General features: G+C 43.3%; 1 long non-coding RNA gene across 1 annotated transcript; it reads left to right on the plus strand.

Moving 5' to 3' along the window:
* The first annotated feature begins 11926 nt into the window (after positions 1 to 11926).
* LOC115088510 lies at positions 11927 to 20726 on the plus strand. Its single transcript, XR_003855796.1, has 2 exons — positions 11927 to 13237; positions 20530 to 20726. It is a non-coding gene; the product is annotated as an uncharacterized LOC115088510 (long non-coding RNA).
* The last annotated feature ends 634 nt before the right edge of the window (positions 20727 to 21360 follow it).

Here is a 21360-nt window from a genome sequence, read left to right on the forward strand (position 1 = left end):
CGGCGCGCACAACTTACTTCAGCCTACATAGCAGATGTAAGGGAAGGGAAGGTGGGGTGGGGGTAAGGGAATGGGGGAAGGCAGCATGGCTCGGCGTGCGCAAGGTGCACAATTGTGCACCCCCTTGCACACGCCGACTCCCAATTTTATAACTTGCACAGCCTGCACGCGCACGGGTGTACATGTGTGTGCGCCAGATAGTGTGCGCACATGTAGGCCCGCACGCACCCTTTTAAAATCTACCCCTAATAGAGCAATAGGTTGTGAGGAACTTCAGAGGGATCTTGTGAGGTAAGGAAACCAGGTATCTACATAGCAGATGCAATTTAATGCAGACAAGTACAAAATAATGCAGGTAGGAAAAATAATCCCAGCTGCAGGTACACAATGCTGGGTTCTGTGTCAAGAGCCATAACCCAGAAAAAGCACCTTGGAGTCCTTTTAGACAATACCTTGAAATTATTGGCTCGGTGTGTGGCAGCGGTCAAAAATACTAATAGAAGGGTAGATTTTAAAACCCCTGCGCACGTAAATCCCAGGGTTTACGTGCGTGGCTGGGCCTTACGCACGCCAGGCGAATATTCGATCGGGCCCGGTCACACGCGTAAACTGAAAAGGGGGTGGGCCTGGGATGGGTGGGGCAAGATGGAGGCCGGCCGGGACAGCCGGCCGGCATGCGTAAATTACTTCTGCTCCGGAGGAGCAGCAAGTAATAAAATAAAAATATTCCAGCCAGATAGATTAGATTTAGGGGGTGGGGAGGAGAGGGAAAGGAAGGTTAGGAAGGGGGTCAAGGAGCAGACTGGGAGGGAACTGGGGAAGCCCAGATTGAATCGCCCTCGCAAATTTTGTCAAAGTTCCCCCCCTTGCGGGCGCCGCACGCCCATGCGCCTGTGGATTATAAAATCCGGCACGCATGTATGCACGGTCACATGATTTTATAACATGCGTGCATGTTATAAAATCGGTGAGTCCATGTGTACATGTGTACATGTGTACATGTGTACATGTCGGGAAGCGCATGCACATGGATGTGCGCACACATTTTAAAATCTACCCCAGAATGTTAGGAATTATTTGGAAATGAATGGAGAACAAAATTGAGAATATTATAATGCTCTAGTATAGATCCATGGAGTGGCTGCATTTTGAGTATTGTGTGCACTTCTGGTTGCCCCATCTCAAAAAAGATATATGGGCATAGAAAAGGTACAGAGACGGGTGACAAAAATAACAAAGTGGATGTAGAAAAGCTAAAAAGATGAGGGCTCATTAGCTTGTAAAGAGAGGCCTGAAAGGGGATATGATTAAAATTTATAAAATCATGAGTGGGTTGGAACAGGTAAATCGGGCAAGGTTATTTGCCCATTCAAATAATACTAAGCATAACAGGGAACACGCCACGAATCTAGCAACTGTCAGATTTAAAACAAATGGTAGATAGTATTTTTTCATTCTGTGCACTATAAAGCTATTGAATAGATTGCCAGATGATATGGTCAAGGCAACTAATATAGCTGGGTTGAAAATTGGGGTGGACAAGTTTCTAAAAGAAAAGCCCATGAACAGTTATTAACCAGGTAGACTTGGGGAAAATCAGCGCATATGCTTGGGAGTGAGATACAAGAAACAGATCAACTATGGGGATCTGCCAGGTTCTCGTGACCTAGAAGAGCCACTGTTGGAGACAAGATGCTGAACTTGATGGATCTTGGTCTGACCCCGCATGGCACTTCTTATGTTCTTCTGTAATACCTGTATCCTACCTATACAGATGGTGGTCCAGTATGATTATATCCCAGTCCTGGGACTCATTGAACCATGTCTCTGTTACAGTACAAATATCACAAAGTTTCCACTATTAGAGCTTGCAGATCTGGAATTTTATGTCCAAAGGGATGGAAATTCAGATGATTTACCTAGATAAAATCAGGTTATAGCCTGGCAAATCTACCTGTTTGAAAATTTGGCCTCTTTTGCTAGCTAGCTACAGTTGTGCTGTTAAAGTCACAAGACTTCAGTTGAAGTAGAATTTAGAAAGATAGTAAAGAGATCAGGCTGTAGGCATTCCTGGGATAGGCCTTCAAATTTACAGCTTCATTTATTAAGGCTTTTCTCCCATTCTATGTCTATGAGAAAAATGCTTAGTAAATGAGGCCCTTAGCTTTTTAATTTGATATTCAGTGCTAACTCCTTTAATTTAGATAAGTAGCCCAACTGCACAAATGACAAGCCTAAATCTACTTGCTCAGATTTTAAGAAGATAAATTTAACCTGATATTCAGCCTCACAACTATCTAGATAAGTGCAGCTGAATATATGTGTAAAGATAACCAGATTAATTTGCTTTGTTATCATACCCACTCTGTGTGTTTTTGAATATTGTCTCCATAGTGAATTTGCCCTTTTGTCTTCCAATTAATCTCCAGTAGGGATGTGAATTACTGCCAATAGTGAAGTAGATACACTATTGTTATAATAATATATTACTTTTGTAACCCTTTTTCCATGTAATGTTGGGTATTCATAAGGGCACACAAAGAATATATTTAGGAGCTACCTTCTCTGCCTCTTGCCCAAATCTTCTGTCCTCAAGGGGTGGGTTCTTATCTGTGGGGGAAGGTTAACCTTCTTGGCCTAGGCAGGAGTGTTATCCCTTGTGTGTGTCTTACCATAGCTCCTTGGGACTGATACATGTACAATCCAGGCTAGACTGTCTGGATGGGTGTTCAAATTAAAGTTTACTGTGATTTCTCTCAAAAGAATGAATAGGTACAAAAAATAGTCTGTTTCCATCCAGTGTTCTCAGCTATACAAAAGCCAGGATTTAAAAGATCTCTACCTCTGTGGATGTGTCCCTCCAAGCAGGAACTTGGAACCTGTTTATCCTCCATGGTGTGGAATGATAATAGTCCCAAGTTGGCTGGGGTATTGTAATCATGACTGGATCCCTTCCCAACAATACCTGAGGTCCACCAAGAATCCCAAACTCCAACCTGGCAGTGTCTTGTGTCCCGGGGTGGAAACTCCATGGGGGGGAGGGGTTCTCCAGATGACCTTCCTCTCTTCTCCCCCCTCCTACTCCTCTTCAAAAGGTAGCTTTAGACCTTCCTGGGGGAAAAAACAACTACTGAAAGCAGTCCTTAGAGTTCTCAGCTCTGGGCTAGGAAGGGTGATAGAAAACTACTTTGTACCTTCTGAAATAGGAAACTCAAACTGTAAAACATCTTCTCTCTTTCTCAGCTGGGCACTATAACTTCATCTCGGTATAGGCAAAGAGGTACTCTGTTCCCTCCTGACCACCCTGAGCAGGGGATATAGCTGCCAGGAATGGTACAGGTCAAAACTGCAAAAAGCCAGAAAACTGCAAATATCCTTCAGTATCTCTCTTTCTTCCCCCCCCAGCCCTATCAGAGTACCTGGCAGGGCAATGCCTCTTCCTTCAGTGCTAACCTGAGGGTCTAACTGGGAGAACACACTGAAATTACTCTTTCTCCCTCAAAATCAAATCTACACTGCCAAAGTCTAACTTGGACTTACTCCCCCTTGTGCCTAAAAGGGCTTTCCAATCCAGACATGCTCTGGGGAGGTGCTATATAAAATAGTATGCCTTTATGCTGCTGTCTAATCAAGGACTGGGAACTAGGGCCATCTAGTGGAGACCTCATAGTCTCTACACTTTCATTATTATTATTATTATTTTTGGATGTGCCATGAGCCTTAGAACTGGGCATTACAGTCGCTATGGAAAAATCCTAGTCCACCAGTAACAGCAACAGAGAGGCTGTGGTAGCAATACTGACCTGGTGATTCATACAGAGGTTTGCAGCTTTTAAATGGACCACAAATACTGTATCTCTCTCTCTCTCTCTCTCTCTCTGTCTGTCAAATTAATGGCATGCAATGTGACAAAGAAATATATTCTGCTTTATAGAGGACGTTATATCATCTTGTTTTCGTGTAAGTGTTATGTTAGGATAAGAACGTAAGTATTGCCATGCTGGGTGAAACCAAAAGTCCATCAAACTCAGCATCCTGTTGCTGATGCATGGTACTGGACAACAGTACAAGATATCTACAATATATAGAATATAGGGACAACATTCAAAACTGTGTGGACAGATGCAAATTCTGCAGGTACTTTTGCCTGGGGACCGGTTCTCAAATTGAAAGTATGAACAGACTTTCCCTTTGAATATTTGCCAAGGAAAACAAGTACCTGCAGAGATTTGTATTTACTTTTTCTATGGGTACTTTTTCCAGCCAAAACAATCCTTATAGTTTTAAAAATGCAATTGTTTCCTCCCCTGGCTTAATCCCTCCCCTGGAATGCCTCCACAAAAATGCAGGTAAAAATGGGCACAGTATGGAACCCACTTTTACCCACAATCAGGGTGAGCAATTTTTGAATACCGCTTTTACCTAGGTAAAATGCCATTTGCCTGGGAAAATGGCTTTTGAATATGACCCTCCCTATGTTGGGTATTTCTAAATCATGAAACAAAAATTATGAATGTGCAGGAAGAGATTTAATTGTTGAAAATGCATCAAAAACAATCACATATTGCTGTGATTATGCACTCCCAGACATATGATAAATATTGAAACAGAGCCAGCTAATTAACTAAGAAGTCTGTTTGCAGTGCAGTTAGAGAAGAATTTTTGAGGCAGTCTACTAAAACTTAGGTCTTTATGGTTCCTGATAGCAGGGTTATGGAATTCTAAGTCAGAGGAAATAAATGGAATAGCTAGGACTGCACTAAGTCTCTTGAATGCTATATAAAAAGATTTATAGCTCTTAAGTGCAACCTGTGTTTGTTGCTTTAAAGCTTACTCTTCTTTATAAATAAACATGGATGCTAGAAGAGGATGCACTTCTGTGTATAGATGTGCAGCATTGCTCAGCCAAAGCATTTTCTCTGTAGTTTATGTAGCTGTAATAAAGTTAAGTTAATGGAGAACAGCTAAAACTTGCAAAGCTGCAACCTCCAGGGGGATAGAGAATACCAGTAAATATATGCAATAGAAAATTTTTAAAACACATTTTCTGACAGAGCAAATTCATAGTACATGACTTGGTGAGAGGTGAGACTGAAAAAAATAAATGTTGCATTTACAAGAGAAATAATACAATCCTTAAAAATATCTGAATAAGAAATAAGGTTATGAGCTTTTCTAAAAAAGAAAAAAACAAAAACAAAAGATTAACAGGACTTAGCTCAGTATAAGTCTATGGAATCAGAAAGAAAGATAAATTTTAAGTAAGCTGGCATACAGTTTATTCATGGTTGGAGTTAGTGTAATAAAAACAGTGAAGGAAAAGATTGTCTGATTTACAAGCAGTATACTGTAGTAAAATTTACAAACTGCTAATACAAGATGTCAGTCTATATGATGCATTACCCTGGCCCTGCATATATAAAAGCTGTACAATAGAATAAGCCCTAAAGGCAACAGATTATTCTATTTTCAATTGCTGCTTTTATCCCTTATGATAAACACTGGGCTTTATTAAAGGATGACCTTGGCAGTAAGTTTTCACACTATTGTTTTTGCTACGATATATATTGCTAGAACACTTATATAATTGCATGAATGGGGGAAGCTTGTACACCATCTTCTGACCTCACTGCACTTTGTTGCTACCAAATTCTGTCAGCATCATCACACAGACATCATCAACATTTAAAGTCATTAGAAACTGGTCTCAAATATCAAACCTGCTTTCCATTAGAGAAAAATATTACCACAAAATCTTATTTTCTCGTAACTAACACTGTGTAATATACCTTATTTTAAAAAAAAATCCATATTCATCTCTACATGAAAAACTTATTTCCTGCAATCTGCACAATTTCAGCCCCTTGAATTCTGTAACTTGTGAACACCTGGAGAATGAGCGCCAGCCCATCTATTCCTATACAGGAAGCTACTCTTGAAGTCTGAGTTACAAGGTATTCAGGGTCATGCAGCTGGAGTTCTCTTTAATGTGATTGAAGGATCCCTTGACTATCTTCCAGATTTTCAGACCGTGTGACAAGAATGGTAATTTATCTGATTTTTAACCACTTATGACTAAAAAACAGAAAAGGGAGAGTGAAGAGAGATGCATTAAGTTGATAAAATCAAAGATGTGGCACTGCTAATCAAATTATGCTTCCTCTTCAAGGGTGCAAGCATGTATAAAATGAAGATTGATGAGCTTTCTGAGCCAAGGTGGAAAGCTCTTTCAAATATTTGCTCCTGCAAAACTGGAATACACCCATAACAATTCAGACAACTGCGTAAAAACCTACTAAATATATCCAAGGTAGTTAGTGCAATTCAGAAATAGTTTGGTTGTTTTTTTTTCCAAAGTTTTCAATTTTTTTCATGATTTAAACCTGGGGGAAAAAAGACTCACGCATGAAAACATTTGCATAAAAAGCATTGCTGGACTTTGATGGGGCAATTTCCAAACCCTACAGAAATCTTGCAAGTAGGGCAGTTGCAACCATTAGACCAACTAGAGTGGCACAATTTTGGGGGCAGCAGCTCCAGATCCTTCCTTCCAAGTAGTTTACAGGGAATAAAGGGGCTGGAGAATGGAGTACAGCAATAGTTATGCTGTGTTTGCTTCAGCCTCAGTCTTCCCCTCCTGTCACTATGTCAACAGGAAGCACATGGGAGGAGGGGGTGAAGCTGGAGGAGACACTGCAAAGTAGAAAATAATTGCTCTGCTCCTTTCTCCAGCCCCTACCCTCCTGTTCTCCTCCACATGATGACTGCTGAAACAGAAAGCAAGGGCTGGAAAGAGAAACAGAGCAATTTCTTCACTGCAATGTTTACTCTAGCCTCACCCCCACATGGGGGTGCTGGAACAGGAGGGAAGGAGCTGGATAAGGAAGAAGAGCAATTGTTTCTTCTCTACTGTGTCTGCTCCAACCTCAGCACTTCCCCTCCTGTCCCCTTGTCAACAAGTAGCATCCTCACCTCTCCCCTCCCTACTTGTTCTTATGTCAGCAGACAACATCTGAGGTAAACTAGAGGGGAGGGTCTGGAGACACAACCATTGCCTGCAGATTTCTGTTGTCTCAGGACTCAAGACTTAGCTGAGGGCAGAGTGGAGGATGAGGAAGGAGATACTCCATAGCAGAAGTCAGGAAGCTGTAAATGAATTATGGGGAGGGTGAGAAGTTAAAAATGCTTACAGGTGGATGAATGCTTGTGGTGCAAGAAGGAGTTAATATTTGTAAGGAGTGGTGTGCGAGCAGATGAATGTTGAGGTAGTGAGGAAGTCGAATGTTTGGGAAAGGTGAGGAGAGGTGAATTATTAGAGGCAGGTGTCACAAAAAGGCATAAAAGCTGGGGCAGTGAGGATGGATTGAATGCTGAGGGGGAGCATTAGAAGGGGAGCATGAAAAGATGTGTATGTGAATGTGGTCTCCTCCCTATCTCCCTGAACTCAGTAATGGAACTTGGGCTATCTGAGGGGAAAGAAAAAGTTATGTTAGGGTAGTGCATGAGAACAATGTGAGGGGAGGGGGTCTATGTGTGAAAGGGTGTATGGAGGAGTGCATTGGTCCTGCTTGTTTGTTCCTATCTTGTACATGACATTTAAGCAGAATCTACATGAAGTTGAAACAGGGGAAATCTTTCATTCTACATGTAGATTTATTTATTTATTTATTTAGAGTTTTTATATACCGGCAATCATGAAAACATATCTTGCTGGTTTACATCGAACAGGAGTGCATTATAAACAAAAACTAGAACTGTGGTGTCCGAAAGTACAGTTACATTTAACAAGGGTAGCCGAACTTGGAGAAGGAAGAAGAGAGGAGAGAAAAGAGATGGTTAAACAATATACAATTTAAATATAGTATACAGAATAAATGTTATATACAAGAGGAGTGGTGTTTTAGGAGTCATTGGAATGTGTCATTGGGTTGTGTCCGGAAATGCTTGTTTGAATAACCAAGTCTTAAGTTTTTTCCTAAAAGTTGGGAGGCAGGGCTCCTGTCTGAGGTCTGTAGGAATGGAATTCCACAAAAGAGGGCCAGCTGTGGAGGTGGCGCGATCTCTTATGGTGATGTGTCTGGTCGTTTTCGCTGGGGGAACTTGGAGGGAGCCTCTATAAGCATCTCTAGTAGGTCTGGTAGAATTATGTGTTTGGAGAGGGAATTGAAGATCGAGAGTGGTAAGTTGATGTATAGTTTTGTAGGTGATGGTTATGGCTTTGTACATGATGCGGAAGTAGACTGGTAACCAGTGAAGCTCTTTCAGGACGGGGGATATGTGGTCTCTTTTCCTTGCGCCTGTCAAGATTCGGGCTGCTGAATTTTGAACCATCTGTAGGGGTTTGGAGTATGATGATGGTAGACCTAGCAATAGGGAATTGCAATAGTCTAGTTTCGAAAAAATGACTGCTTGGATGATCGTTCTGAAGTCTTGAGCGTGGAAAAGAGGTCTTATCCTTTTCAGGACCTGAAGTTTATAGAAGCAGTCTTTGGTTGTTTTGTTGATGTGTGCCTTGAAGTTTAGCCGGTAGATAATTTTATGTCTGCCAACAGAGGTCATGGAGGATTGAAAAATAAACATATAAATCTCAAATGTTTGGTGCAAATGAAATCCTTTGTTGTTAACTGTAGTACTATAAGAATATCAAACATATGAATCTTGTCTTCAACTATGTCCAGTCTGGGTCATTTGAAGCACCTGAGAAATCCTAAGAGGGAGGTTCATTCCATGTTGCTCACTCCCAGAAGTAGCAGTCAAAGTACTCCAAGTTGAATAATTGTTAATGCACCTGTCCTCAAGCAATTTTCCCAAGATTTTTTATAAACCCAACTATACCAGTATCCTTTACCACATAAGAACATAACATAAGAATTACATAATAGGTCAGACCAAGGGTCTATCATAAGAACATAAGAAATTGCCATGCTGGGTCAGACCAAGGGTCCATCAAGCCCAGCATCCTGTTTCCAACAGAGGCCAAACCAGGCCACAAGAACCTGGCAATTACCCAAACACTAAGAAGAACCCATGCTACTGATGCAATTAATAGCAGTGGCTATTCCCTAAGTAAACTTGATTAATAGCCATTAATGGACTTCTCCTCCAAGAACTTATCAAAACTTTTTTTGAACTCAGCTACACTAACTGCACTAACCACATCCTCTGACAACAAATTCCAGAGATTTATTGTGTGTTGAGTGAAAAAGAATTTTCTACGATTAGTCTGAAATGTACTACTTGCTAACTTCATGGAATGCCCCTAGTCCTTCTATTATTCGAAAATGTAAATAACCGAGTCACATCTACTCGTTCAAGACCTCTCATGATCTTAAAGATCTCTATCATATCCCCCCTCAGCCGTATCTTCTCCAAGCTTAACAGCCCCAACCTCTTCAGCCTTTCCTCATAGGGGAGCTGTTCCATCCCCTTCATCATTTTGGTTGCCCTTCTCTGTACCTTCCCCATTGCAACTATATCTTTTTTGAGATGCGGCGACCAGAATTGTGCACAGTATTCAAGGTGAGGTCTCACCATGGAGCGATATAGAGGCATTACGACATTTTCCATTTTATTAACCATTCCCTTTCTAATAATTCCTAACATTCTGTTTGCTTTTTTGACTGCTGCAGCACACTGAGCCGACAATTTTAAAGTATTATCCACTATGATGCCTAGATCTTTTTCCTGGGTGGTAGTTCCTAATATGGAACCTAACATCGTGTAACTACAGCAAGGGTTATTTTTCCCTATATGGAACACCTTGCACTTATCCACATTAAATTTCATCTGCCATTTGGATGCCCAATCTTTCAGTCTTGCAAGGTCCTCCTATAATGTATCACAATCCGCTTGTGATTTAACTACTCTGAATAATTTTGTATCATCTGCAAATTTGAGAACCTCACTTGTCGTATTCCTTTCCAGATCATTTATATATATATTGAAAAGCACCGGTCCAAGTACAGATCCCTGAGGGACTCCACTGTTTACCCTTTTCCACTGAGAAAATTGACCATTTAATCCTACTCTCTGTTTCCTGTCTTTTAACCAGTTTGTAATCTACGAAAGGACATTGCCTCCTATCCCTTGACTTTTTAGTTTTCTTAGAAGCCTCTCATGAGGAACTTTGTCAAACACCTTCTGAAAATCCAAATACACTACATCTACCGGTTCACCTTTATCCACATGTTTATTAACCCCTTCAAAAGAATGAAGCAGATTTGTTAGGCAAGCTTTCCCATGGGTAAATCTATGTTGACTGTGTTCCATTAAACCATGTCTTTCTATATGCTCTTCAATTTTTATCTTTAGAATAGTTTCCACTATTTTCCTGGCACTGAAGCCAGGCTCACTGGTCTATAGTTACCCGGATCACCCCTGGAGCCTTTTTAAATATTGGGGTTACATTGGCCACCCTCCAGTCTTCAGGTACAATGGATGATTTTAATGATAGGTTACAAATTTTAACTAACAGATCAAAAGAAGGTATTTCTGCAATTTTCTTACAATCCACTTGTGATTTTACTACTTGGAATAATTTTGTGTCATTTGCAAATTTGGTCTCCTCACTCGTCATTCTGTTTCCCAGATCATTTATAAATATATTTAAAAGCACCGGGTCCAGTACAGAACCATGAGACACTCCACTGTTTACCTCTCTCCACTGAGAAAACTGACCATTTAGTCCTACTATCTGCTTCTTATCTTTTAACCAGTTTACAATCCACAATGGGACATTGCCGCCTATACCATGATTTTTTAATTTTCTCAGGAGTCTCTCATGGGGGACCTTGTGAAATGCTTTCTGAAAATCCAAATACAGTACAACCACTGGCTCACCATTATCCACATGTTTATTAATCCCTTCAAAAAAATGTAGCAGATTGGTGAGGCAAGATTTCCCTTGGGTTAATCCATGCTGGAAGTGTCCCATTAAACCATATCTTTTGCAACATTTGGCTGGCTGCACTACCCAAAATGACATGACCAGGGTACTGGTAGGCCACTCCTCCTGCAGGCTTCTCTAGGTGCATGCACTGCCCCTTAAAGGCCCCATGGTGAAAATTGGGACTGCTGGCAATCACTGATAATGTCACATGGTTGGGAATTTAAATCCCAGCTGCATTTCTAAGCCTTGCCTCAGCAATAGATCCTCCTGCCTAGCAGTGTGTGTGCTACACCTTGTTCCTGTGCCTTGCCTTTTTGTCTCTTTTCTGTGTCTTGCTGTTTCTTTGCCTTGCCTTGCCTCTTTGTTGCTTTGGTTGTCCAGCTTGTTTCTTGCCCTGTCTGTTTGTCTCCGCCTGACCCCTGGTTCTGATCCTTGCTTTGAACCTGATTACTCTCTTGCCTGCCACCTGGTACTGATCTCTGCTACATTTTCTGACCATTCCTTTGGACTTCTGCCTGCCCTGACCTTAGTTTAGACCCGGATACTGATTATTGATGCCTGCCCCGACCTTGGCCTGGACCCGGATATTGATTTTCACAACCTTCCCTGGATCTATGCCTGGATCTGGATCATACCTACCTGCTGCCAACTCTGACCCCTACCCATATTCTGCTTCCATCTGACAACTCCTTTTGGGACATTTCCTAAGCCCTGACAGCGCCTGGAACCCAAAGGCTCAACGTGTGGGGAATGGGGCTAGTATGATGTGGGGAACACTCCTTCTGGTCGGCACGGCGTTCTCCGTGTCGGGCCGACCACCAGCGGCTTACTATGTGGCTCAGAACGCTGCCATCCTGCCCTCGGCGGAGCTCTACCTAGGTGCACGCACATGGGAGGCTCTACATCTTTAAGGATCAGCATCGGAATCTCCGGGCCAGCCTCCTATGACGTCAGCTCCTTCTATGATGTCAGGAGGCAGCCCTATATATTCCAAGCTTCTCTCCTGTTGGTTGCCTTTGCAACAGCTTGTCTCCTCAGAGAGCTTCTTGATCCTGTGCCTGATTCTGCTCTTGTTCCTGACTCTGCTCCAGCTCCTGACTCCGCTCCAGCTCCTGACTCTGCTCCAGCTCCTGATCCTGATTCAGATCCATCCTTCATCCTTCAGTCCTGCGTATCTCCTTGACTTGATCTCCCGGTACTGACCCTTGGCTTGCTTCACTTTCTTCCTGTCTGCCACCCGCATCGACTCCTGGCCTGGTTTTATCGCTTCTGCTCCTCTGCTGCCTGCCTTGGACTCTGGACTGGACTTTCGTATTGCCCCTTTGCTGCCAGCCCTGACCCAGACTTCTGACCTTGTCTCGGCCTCACCTGTCCTGTGTCATATAGGTAACCCACACCTAAGTCCTGCCAGCCCTGGTACCCAAGGGGTCAACCTGCAGGGAACGAGGGCTGGTATAAGTGAAACTCCAGTTGGGTCGACCTTGCCGACTCCACCTATTGCTGACGGGTGCCACGTAGGGCCTCCCCTCTGTAGTATATCAACTCCTGTCTCAGCTCAAGGGTCCACGAACATAATAGTTTGCAAAGGCCACAGACCCGGTGGACCTGTCTGGGCTGCATGTCATTCCAGGCTTGGCTCAACGCCTGCAGCAACAACAACAGTGTCTAGATGTCCTGGCAGTGACCGTGGAGCGTCTGGCTAATCGGTTGGAGAATCCTATGACTCCTGAAGTTACTGCTCCTCCGCCGGCGGCTACCTCGACCTCCATTACTCACTTGCACATGCTGGCTCTGCCCAGGTACGACGGAGACTCGAAGCAATGCCGGAGATTTTTAAATCATTGCTTCATGCGCTTCTCCCTCCAACCAGCTCAGTTCCCCAATGATCAAGTAAAGACCACATTCATCCTTTCTCTGTTAGATGGAAGGGCTCTGGCTTGGGCCTCTCCATTGTGGGAACGTGGAGATTCTGTCTTGGGAGATCTGCCTTGCTTTGTCCAGATGTTCCGACAAGTTTTCGATAAACCTGGATGTCATTCCACAGCCGCCTCGGAACTTCTCCACCTCCATCAAGGTTCTCGTACTCTGGCTGAGTACGCTGTGGAGTTTTGTACCCTTGCATCTGAATTAGGCTGGCAGGAAGACAGTATGAGAAGTATTTTTCTAGATGGCTTGGCTTCTCGCATAAAAGATGAGCTGGTAGCTCAGGAATTACCCGAGGAACTGGAGGCACTCATTGATTTGGCAAGCCGACTGGATTGGCATCTTCAGCAGCACCAAAAGGAGCTGTAATCAGGACGTTAAACACTGAGAGGAGAGGATCACCTTGCTGGTGGCTGAAAGGAATCAGTAAGTTTTTGCTTGGGACATTGTCTTTTTTAAAAGTATTGGGGCAAAGTTAACTATTTGGGAATATTATTTAGTGTGTTTGTGGGTTTGTGCTTTTAATAGTCAGAAAGGCAGTGAATAAACAAGTTAGACTGTTTGTATTTTTAAATAGTCAGTCAATAAAGTAGCTAGTAAGCAGTAGATAATGTGTTTATTTTTAAAAGTCTGCAGAACTGAGTGTTCTGCAGACTTTTAAAGATCTGAGTGTTTGTATTTAATGCAAAATGAGTGTTTTTGTATTGAAAAAAAAAACCACAAAAAAAACAACAACCCAAAAAGTAGCCGGAAGACAGAAATAAGCTAGGAGCAGTGTATACCCAAGTAAAAAGGTTGAATAGTTCAGCTCAGTTACTCACCTTGGAAAGGTGTTGAGGTAGTGTGATTGGGTTTGAATAGGGAACAACATTTGTTAATCAAGAGAGCAGTGAGTCACTCTGGCTGACTAACTGAAGTTAGACTGTTTGTCACCAGAGGCAGGCAGAGCTCGGAGTCTCAATGCATGGATGAGACGATGGTGCAAGGAAGAGGGATCAGTTTTGTTAGGAACTGGGGAACCTTTTGGGGAAGGGGGAGTCTCTTCCGAAGGGATGGGCTCCACCTTAACCAGGGTGGAACCAGACTGCTGGCGCTAACCTTTAAAAAGGAGATAGAGCAGCTTTTAAACTAGAACAAAGGGGAAAGCTGACAGTCGCTCAGCAGCGCATGGTTCGGAGAGAGGTATCTTCAAAGGATAATAATGATGCATTAGAATTAGGGCATCCCGACAGTGAGGTTCCATTAATTAGAAAAATAGTCCAAGTCATGTAACTAAAAACTCATCTGAGCTAAAAAATTCTAACTTATCCCTATCAATTAAAAAGCAGAATGAAAATACAAACAAAAAACAAACTTTGAAATGATTGTATGCTAATGCCAGAAGTCTAAGAAGTAAGATGGGAGAATTAGAATGTATAGCAGTGAATGATGACATAGACTTAATTGGCATCTCAGAGACATGGTGGAAAGAGGATAACCAATGGGAAAGTGCTATACCGAGGTACAAATTATATCGCAATGACAGAGAGGAGCACCTGGGAGGAGGTGTGGCGCTTTATGTCTGGGATGGCATAGAGTCCAACAGGATAAACATCCTGCATGAGACTAAATACAACATTGAATCTTTATGGGTAGAAATCCCTTGTGTATCGGGGAAGACTATAGTGATAGGAGTATACTACCATCCATCTGGTCAAGATGGTGAGACGGACAGTGAAATGCTAAGAGAAATTAGGGAAGCTAACCAAATTGGTAGTGCAGTAATAATGGGAGACTTCAATTACCCCAATATTGACTGGGTAAATGTATCATTGGGACATGCTAGAGAAATAACGTTCCTGGATGGAATAAATGATAGCTTTATGGAGCAATTGGTTCAGGAACCAACGAGAGAGGGAGTAATTTTAGATCTAATTCTCAGTGGAGCACAGGACTTGGTGAGAGAGGTAACGGTGGTGGGGTCGCTTGGCAATAGTGATCATAATATGATCAAATTTGATTTATTGACTGGAAGAGGAACAGTTTGCAAATCCAAGGCTGTCGTGCTAAACTTTCAAAAAGGAAACTTTGATATAATGAGAAAAATTGTTAGAAAAAAACTGAAAGGAGCAGCTACAAAAGTAAAAAATGTCCAAGAGGCGTGGTCATTGTTAAAAAACACCATTCTAGAAGCACAGTCCAGATGTATTCCACACATTAAGAAAGGTGGAAAGAAGGCAAAACGATTACCGGCATGGTTAAAAGGGGAGGTGAAAGAAGCTATTTTAGCCAAAAGATATTCATTCAAAAATTCGAAGAAGGATCGAACAGAAGAAAATAGGATACATCATAAACGTTGGCAAGTTAAATGTAAGACATTGATAAGACAGGCTAAGAGAGAATTTGAAAAGAAGTTGGCTGTAGAGGCAAAAACTCACAGTAAAAACTTTTTTAAATATATCCGAAGCAGAAAGCCTGTGAGGGCGTCAGTTGGACCATTAGATGATCAAGGAGTTAAAGGGGCACTTAGAGAAGATAAGGCCATCACAGAAAAAAATAAATGATTTCTTTGCTTCGGTGTTTACTGAAGAGGATGTTGGGGAGGTACCCGTAATGTAGAAAGTTTTCATGGGTAATGATTCAGATGGACTGAATCAAATCATGGTGAACCTAGAAGACGTGGTAGACCTGATTGACAAACTGAAGAGTAGTAAATCACCTGGACCGGATGGTATACACCCCAGAGTTCTGAAGGAACTAAAAAAATGAAATTTCAGACCTATTAGTAAAAATTTGTAACCTATCATTAAAATCATCCATTGTACCTAAAGACCGGAGGATAGCAAATATAACCCCAATATTTAAAAAGGGCTCCAGGGGCGATCCGGGAAACTACAGACTGGTTAGCCTGACTTCAGTCCCAGGAAAAATAGTGGAAAGTGTTCTAAACATCAAAATCACAGAACATATAGAAAGACATGGTTTAATGGAAAAAGTCAGCATGGCTTTACCCAAGGCAAGTCTTGCCTCACAAATCTGCTTCACTTTTTGAAGGAGTTAATAAACATGTGGATAAAGGTGAACTGGTAGATGTAGTGTACTTGGATTTTCAGAAGGCATTTCACAAAGTTCCTCATGAGAGGCTTCTAGGAAAAGTAAAAAGTCATGGGATAGGTGGTGATGTCCTTTCGTGGATTGCAAACTGGCTAAAGACAGGAAACAGAGAGTAGGATTAAATGGACAGTTTTCTCAGTGGAAGGGAGTGGACAGTGGAGTGCCTCAGGGATCTGTATTGGGACCCTTACTTTTCAATATATTTATAAATGATCTGGAAAGAAATACGACAAGTGAGATAATCAAATTTGCAGATGACACAAAATTGTTCAGAGTAGTTAAATCACAAGCAGATTGTGATAAATTGCAGGAAGACGTTGTGAGACTGGAAAATTGGGCATCCAAATGGCAGATGAAATTTAATGTGGATAAGTGCAAGGTGATGCATATAGGGAAAACTAACCCATGCTATAATTACACAATGTTGGGTTCCATATTAGGTGCTACAACCCAAGAAAGACATCTAGGCGTCATAGTGGATAACACATTGAAATCGTTGGTTCAGTGTGCTGCGGCAGTCAAAAAAGCAAACAGAATGTTGGGAATTATTAGAAAGGGAATGGTGAATAAAACGGAAAATATCATAATGCCTCTGTATCGCTCCATGGTGAGACTGCACCCTAAATACTATGTACAATTCTGGTTGCCGCATCTCAAAAAAGATATAATTGCAATGGAGAAGGTACAGAGAAGGGCCACCAAAATGATAAGGGGAATGGAACAGCTTCCCTATGAGGAAAGACTAAAGAGGTTAGGACTTTTCAGCTTGGAGAAGAGACAGCTGAGGGGGGGATATCATAGAGATGTTTAAAATCATGAGAGGTCTAGAACGGGTAGATGTGAATCGGTTATTTACTCTTTCGGATAGTAGAAAGACTAGGGGGCACTCCATGAAGTTAGCATGTGGCACATTTAAAACTAATCAGAGAAAGTTCTTTTTTACTCAACGCACAATTAAACTCTGGAATTTGTTGCCAGAGGATGTGGTTAGTGCAGTTAGTATAGCTGTGTTTAAAAAAGGATTGGATAAGAGCTTGGAAGAGAAGTCCATTACCTGCTATTAAGTTCACCTAGAGAATAGCCACTGCCATTAGCGATGGTAACATGGAATAGACTTAGTTTTTGGGTATTTGCCAGGTTCTTATGGCCTGGATTGGCCACTGTTGGAAACAGGATGCTGGGCTTGATGGACCCTTGGTCTGACCCAGTATGGCATTTTCTTATGTTTTTATGTCTCTCGTTCTCTCGTCCTCTGACTTCTCCCGTCGCATCCGAGATTCCACCGACTTGTGTTGAACAACCTATGCAAATAGGTTGTACTCATTTGACTCCGGAAGAGAGACAACGGCGCAGGACTCTTGGACTCTGTCTGTATTGTGGCTGCAAGGGCCATCTGTTAGCTCAGTGCCCACGGTGTCCGGGAAATTCTCAGGCCTAGGTGTCTCAGGGGAGCTGACCCTAGGCTGCATCAACTCCGCTCCTCAATGTAGAGTTCCATTGATGCTCCAGTTCTCGGGGATTCCATCACGACTCTGGCTTTTATTGACTCCAGAGCTGGAGGCAACTTTATCTTGGCCGAACTAGCCAAGCAACTGCAACTTCCAGTGATTCCTCATGCACTACCACTTCTAATCCCCTCTATCCTGGAGGAACCACTGCCCAGACGAGTGTCTCTGTGTACCGCCCCGGTGACAGTCCGTACTGGAGTACTTCACGAAGAAGAGATCTCCTTCCTGATTCTTGACAAATCCATCCATCTGGTGGTGTTGGGTCTTCCCTGGCTGCGTAAAGACTCTCCTACCATCAATTGGGAATCACTTCATATTACCGCTTGGGGGTCCGATTGCTTTATCTCTTGCCTTTGGGATTTGCCTCGACCCCCGATTCTACTTGCTGTTACCACATTACCATTACCTCCACAATACACTGAATACGCGGGCATTTTCTCTAAATAAAAAGCAGAGACTCTTCCATAGCACCGCCCATTCGACTGTGCGATTAATCTGCTTCCAGACATAGTGCCTCCTAGAGGTCGCGTATACCCATTATCCTTACTGGAAACATGAGCAATGTCCCAATATATCAAGGGGAATCTAGACTGTGGTTTCATTCGGCCATCTACATCTCCAGCGGGGGCTGGTTTCTTCTTTGTAGCAAAAGAATATGGCTCCTTGAGGCCCTGTACTGATTATCGGGGTCACAGCTCCCTCACCATTCGTGGTCGCTACCCGCTTACACTCATTCCCGAGCTTCTGGACCGACTTCAAGGAGCCAAGGTCTTTACAAAGTTGGATATTCAGGGGGCCTACAATTTGGTCTGAATCAGGCCAGGAGATAAATGGAAGACCGACTTTAATACTCGTGATGGCCACTACGAGTACCTAGTGATGCCTTTCGGTTTATGCAATGCACCAGCGGTCTTCCAAAATCTTATGAACGAGGTATTTAGAGACATGCTCAACAAATGTTTGATCGTCTATCTGGATGACGTCTTAATCTATTCTGCGAATCTGACCACCCATCGTGCTGACATTCACTGAGTCCTCCAGCGTTTAAGAGACCACTGCCTGTATGCTAAAGTGGAAAAGTGCCTCTTTGAACAAGTCATTACCCTTCCTGGGGTTCATAGTTTCCACCACTGGCTTCAGTATGGATCCGTACAAGCTAGCCAACATCTGGTATTGGCCTCAACCAGTAGGACTCCGCTCGCTTCAACGATTCCTTGGCTTCGCCAACTTCTATAGGAACTTTATTCCTCAGTAGGGATGTGAATCGTTTTAGGACGATTAAAATTATCGTCCGATAATTTTAATATCGTCTTAAACCGTTATGGAACACAATACAATACAGATTCTAACGATTTATCGTTATAAATCGTTAGAATCGTGAGCCGGCACACTAAAACCCCCTAAAACCCACCCCCGACCCTTTAAATTAAATCCCCCACCCTCCCGAACCCCCCCCCAAATAACTTAAATAACCTGCAGGTCCAGCGGCGGTCCGGAACGGCAGCGGTCCGGAACGGGCTCCTGCTCTGAATCTTGTCGTCTTCAGCCGGCGCCATTTTCCAAAATGGCGCCGAAAAATGGCGGCGGCCATAGACGAAAAAGATTGGATGGCAGGAGGTCCTTCCGGACCCCCGCTGGACTTTTGGCAAGTCTCGTGGGGGTCAGGAGGCCCCCCACAAGCTGGCCAAAAGTTCCTGGAGGTCCAGCGGGGGTCAGGGAGCGATTTCCCGCCGCAAATCGTTTTCATACGGAAAATGGCGCCGGCAGGAGATCGACTGCTGGAGGTCGTTCAGCGAGGGTTCCGGCGCCTCGCTGAACGACCTCCTGCAGTCGATCTCCTGCCGGCGCCATTTTCCGTACGAAAACGATTCGCGGCGGGAAATCGCTCCCTGACCCCCGCTGGACCTCCAGGAACTTTTGGCCAGCTTGTGGGGGGCCTCCTGACCCCCACGAGACTTGCCAAAAGTCCAGCGGGGGTCCGGAAGGACCTCCTGCCGTCCAATCTTTTTCGTCTATGGCCGCCGCCATTTTTCGGCGCCATTTTGGAAAATGGCGCCGGCTGAAGACGACAAGATTCAGAGCAGGAGCCCGTTCCGGACCGCTGCCGTTCCGGACCGCCGCTGGACCCGCAGGTTATTTAAGTTATTTGGGGGGGGGGTTCGGGAGGGTGGGGGATTTAATTTAAAGGGTCGGGGGTGGGTTTTAGGGGGTTTTAATGTGCCGGTTTTTCGATTACCAACCCTCTCAATTTTACTCCCCCAAACATGCTTTCCACACAGAGACACAGCCATACACCCCCTCATATACATAACCATATATCCATCAGAACTCCCAGACACCCTCGATAACCTGCCACACAGAGACACACCCCCATACACACAATATATATATACACACCACACATACACACACACATTGCTACATACCTCTACCCACCTGTCAGCTTACTACACACACAACCCACACTTCCACACAAACCCACAGCCTATACACTCCTATACTCACAAAACCACCCCCACACACATACATCTCAAATACTCAAACAGAAACTCTCAACCCACACAGTCCTGCACCCACACATCCACCATGCATGTTAGCCCCACCCCATAAACCCCACTGACAAGCATAGTTTTTTTCTTTTATGACTTGCATGTCATCCATAGCAGTAGTAAAATTAAGAGGCAGGGGACCATGGTGTGTACCTGTGTGCAGAAGGATATACCTGCACATCTATTGGTCTCCCCCCTGGCCTTTTTTTGATACTTTTCACATGTGCATAGCGGGAGATTCGTGCATACTCGGCAGTTTTGGAAAACCCATTCTGCGCATCATACCGGCCTGACATGTGCGTGTATCTCCCAATTTGGACACGCGACACGCTAATGCGTCGCACACAGTGATACTGTGGGTTATGCGTTTTTACTACACTATGCAGAATGTCAGAAATGTGCGTAAATCACACCCCTCTTTTATTGCGCCCACTAATGCGCCATATTCCAGCAATAATTATAGAAATTTGATGAATTTAGGCTTTGATTAAGTAATTTTTTGCTGTCCTATTTCTATATTTCATAGACTTTTTACTCAGTTGTTTTCTACATACTCTGTTTATTTCAGATTTCTATTGTGCTTGGAAATGCTGCCTTTCCCTAAATTGAAAGCTTTCATGAGGGATCTAATAGCAACATTAACAGGACATGACACCACAGATACTCCAGTCGGTGCTGTATAGCAAATCAGCAGCTGCCAGAGCCATTAATGAGTACAATTACTTCTGTATGCAAGGTAAAACTAGATAAATCAATTGAAATTCATTTAAACGTACATTTTCTTTAAACATAAAACAGCTAGTTGGTATTATTTTTAATTGACAACATAGGAACATCTTCCTAAAAGTCTCCCAGGAGACAGGGCCGGTGAAAGGATATAAGATGCCCTAGGTCAGGGGTGGCAAACCTTTAGCACAACAAGGGCAACAAATCCAGAATACACAGTAACTGAGACACTCACCTTAGAGGTTCAAGTGGCTTCTTCTCCCTCTTCCCTTGCCCTTAAGAAAGGACCAACTCTTTCAACCTCCTCCTCATTCCACCAGTTTCTCTCTCTCTCTCTCTCTCTCTTTCTCAATTTCCCACTCTGGCCCCACAAGTTTCCCTCTATTTCTCTCTCTCAGTTCTCTCACCCTGTCTCCAGCCTCTCTCAGTCCTCCCCAATCTGTTCCCATTAGTCTTCTTCTCTCTTTCGTGCTCTGTCCCACTGTATCTCCACTAGTCTTCCTCTCTCTGTCTCAACCACCCTCCCTCACCCTGTTCCCACAAATCTCCCTCACTTCAAAGCCTTCGCTCCCTTGATCCTACTGGTATCTCTTTCTCAAACCCTCTCCCCCCTCCCCATCACTTTAATTATCTCTTACAGTCCTCCCCCATCGTCCCCACTGGGCTCTCTTAC

This window comes from Rhinatrema bivittatum, chromosome 3, assembly GCF_901001135.1.
Source record: "Rhinatrema bivittatum chromosome 3, aRhiBiv1.1, whole genome shotgun sequence".
NCBI classification, from domain to species: Eukaryota; Metazoa; Chordata; class Amphibia; order Gymnophiona; family Rhinatrematidae; genus Rhinatrema; species Rhinatrema bivittatum.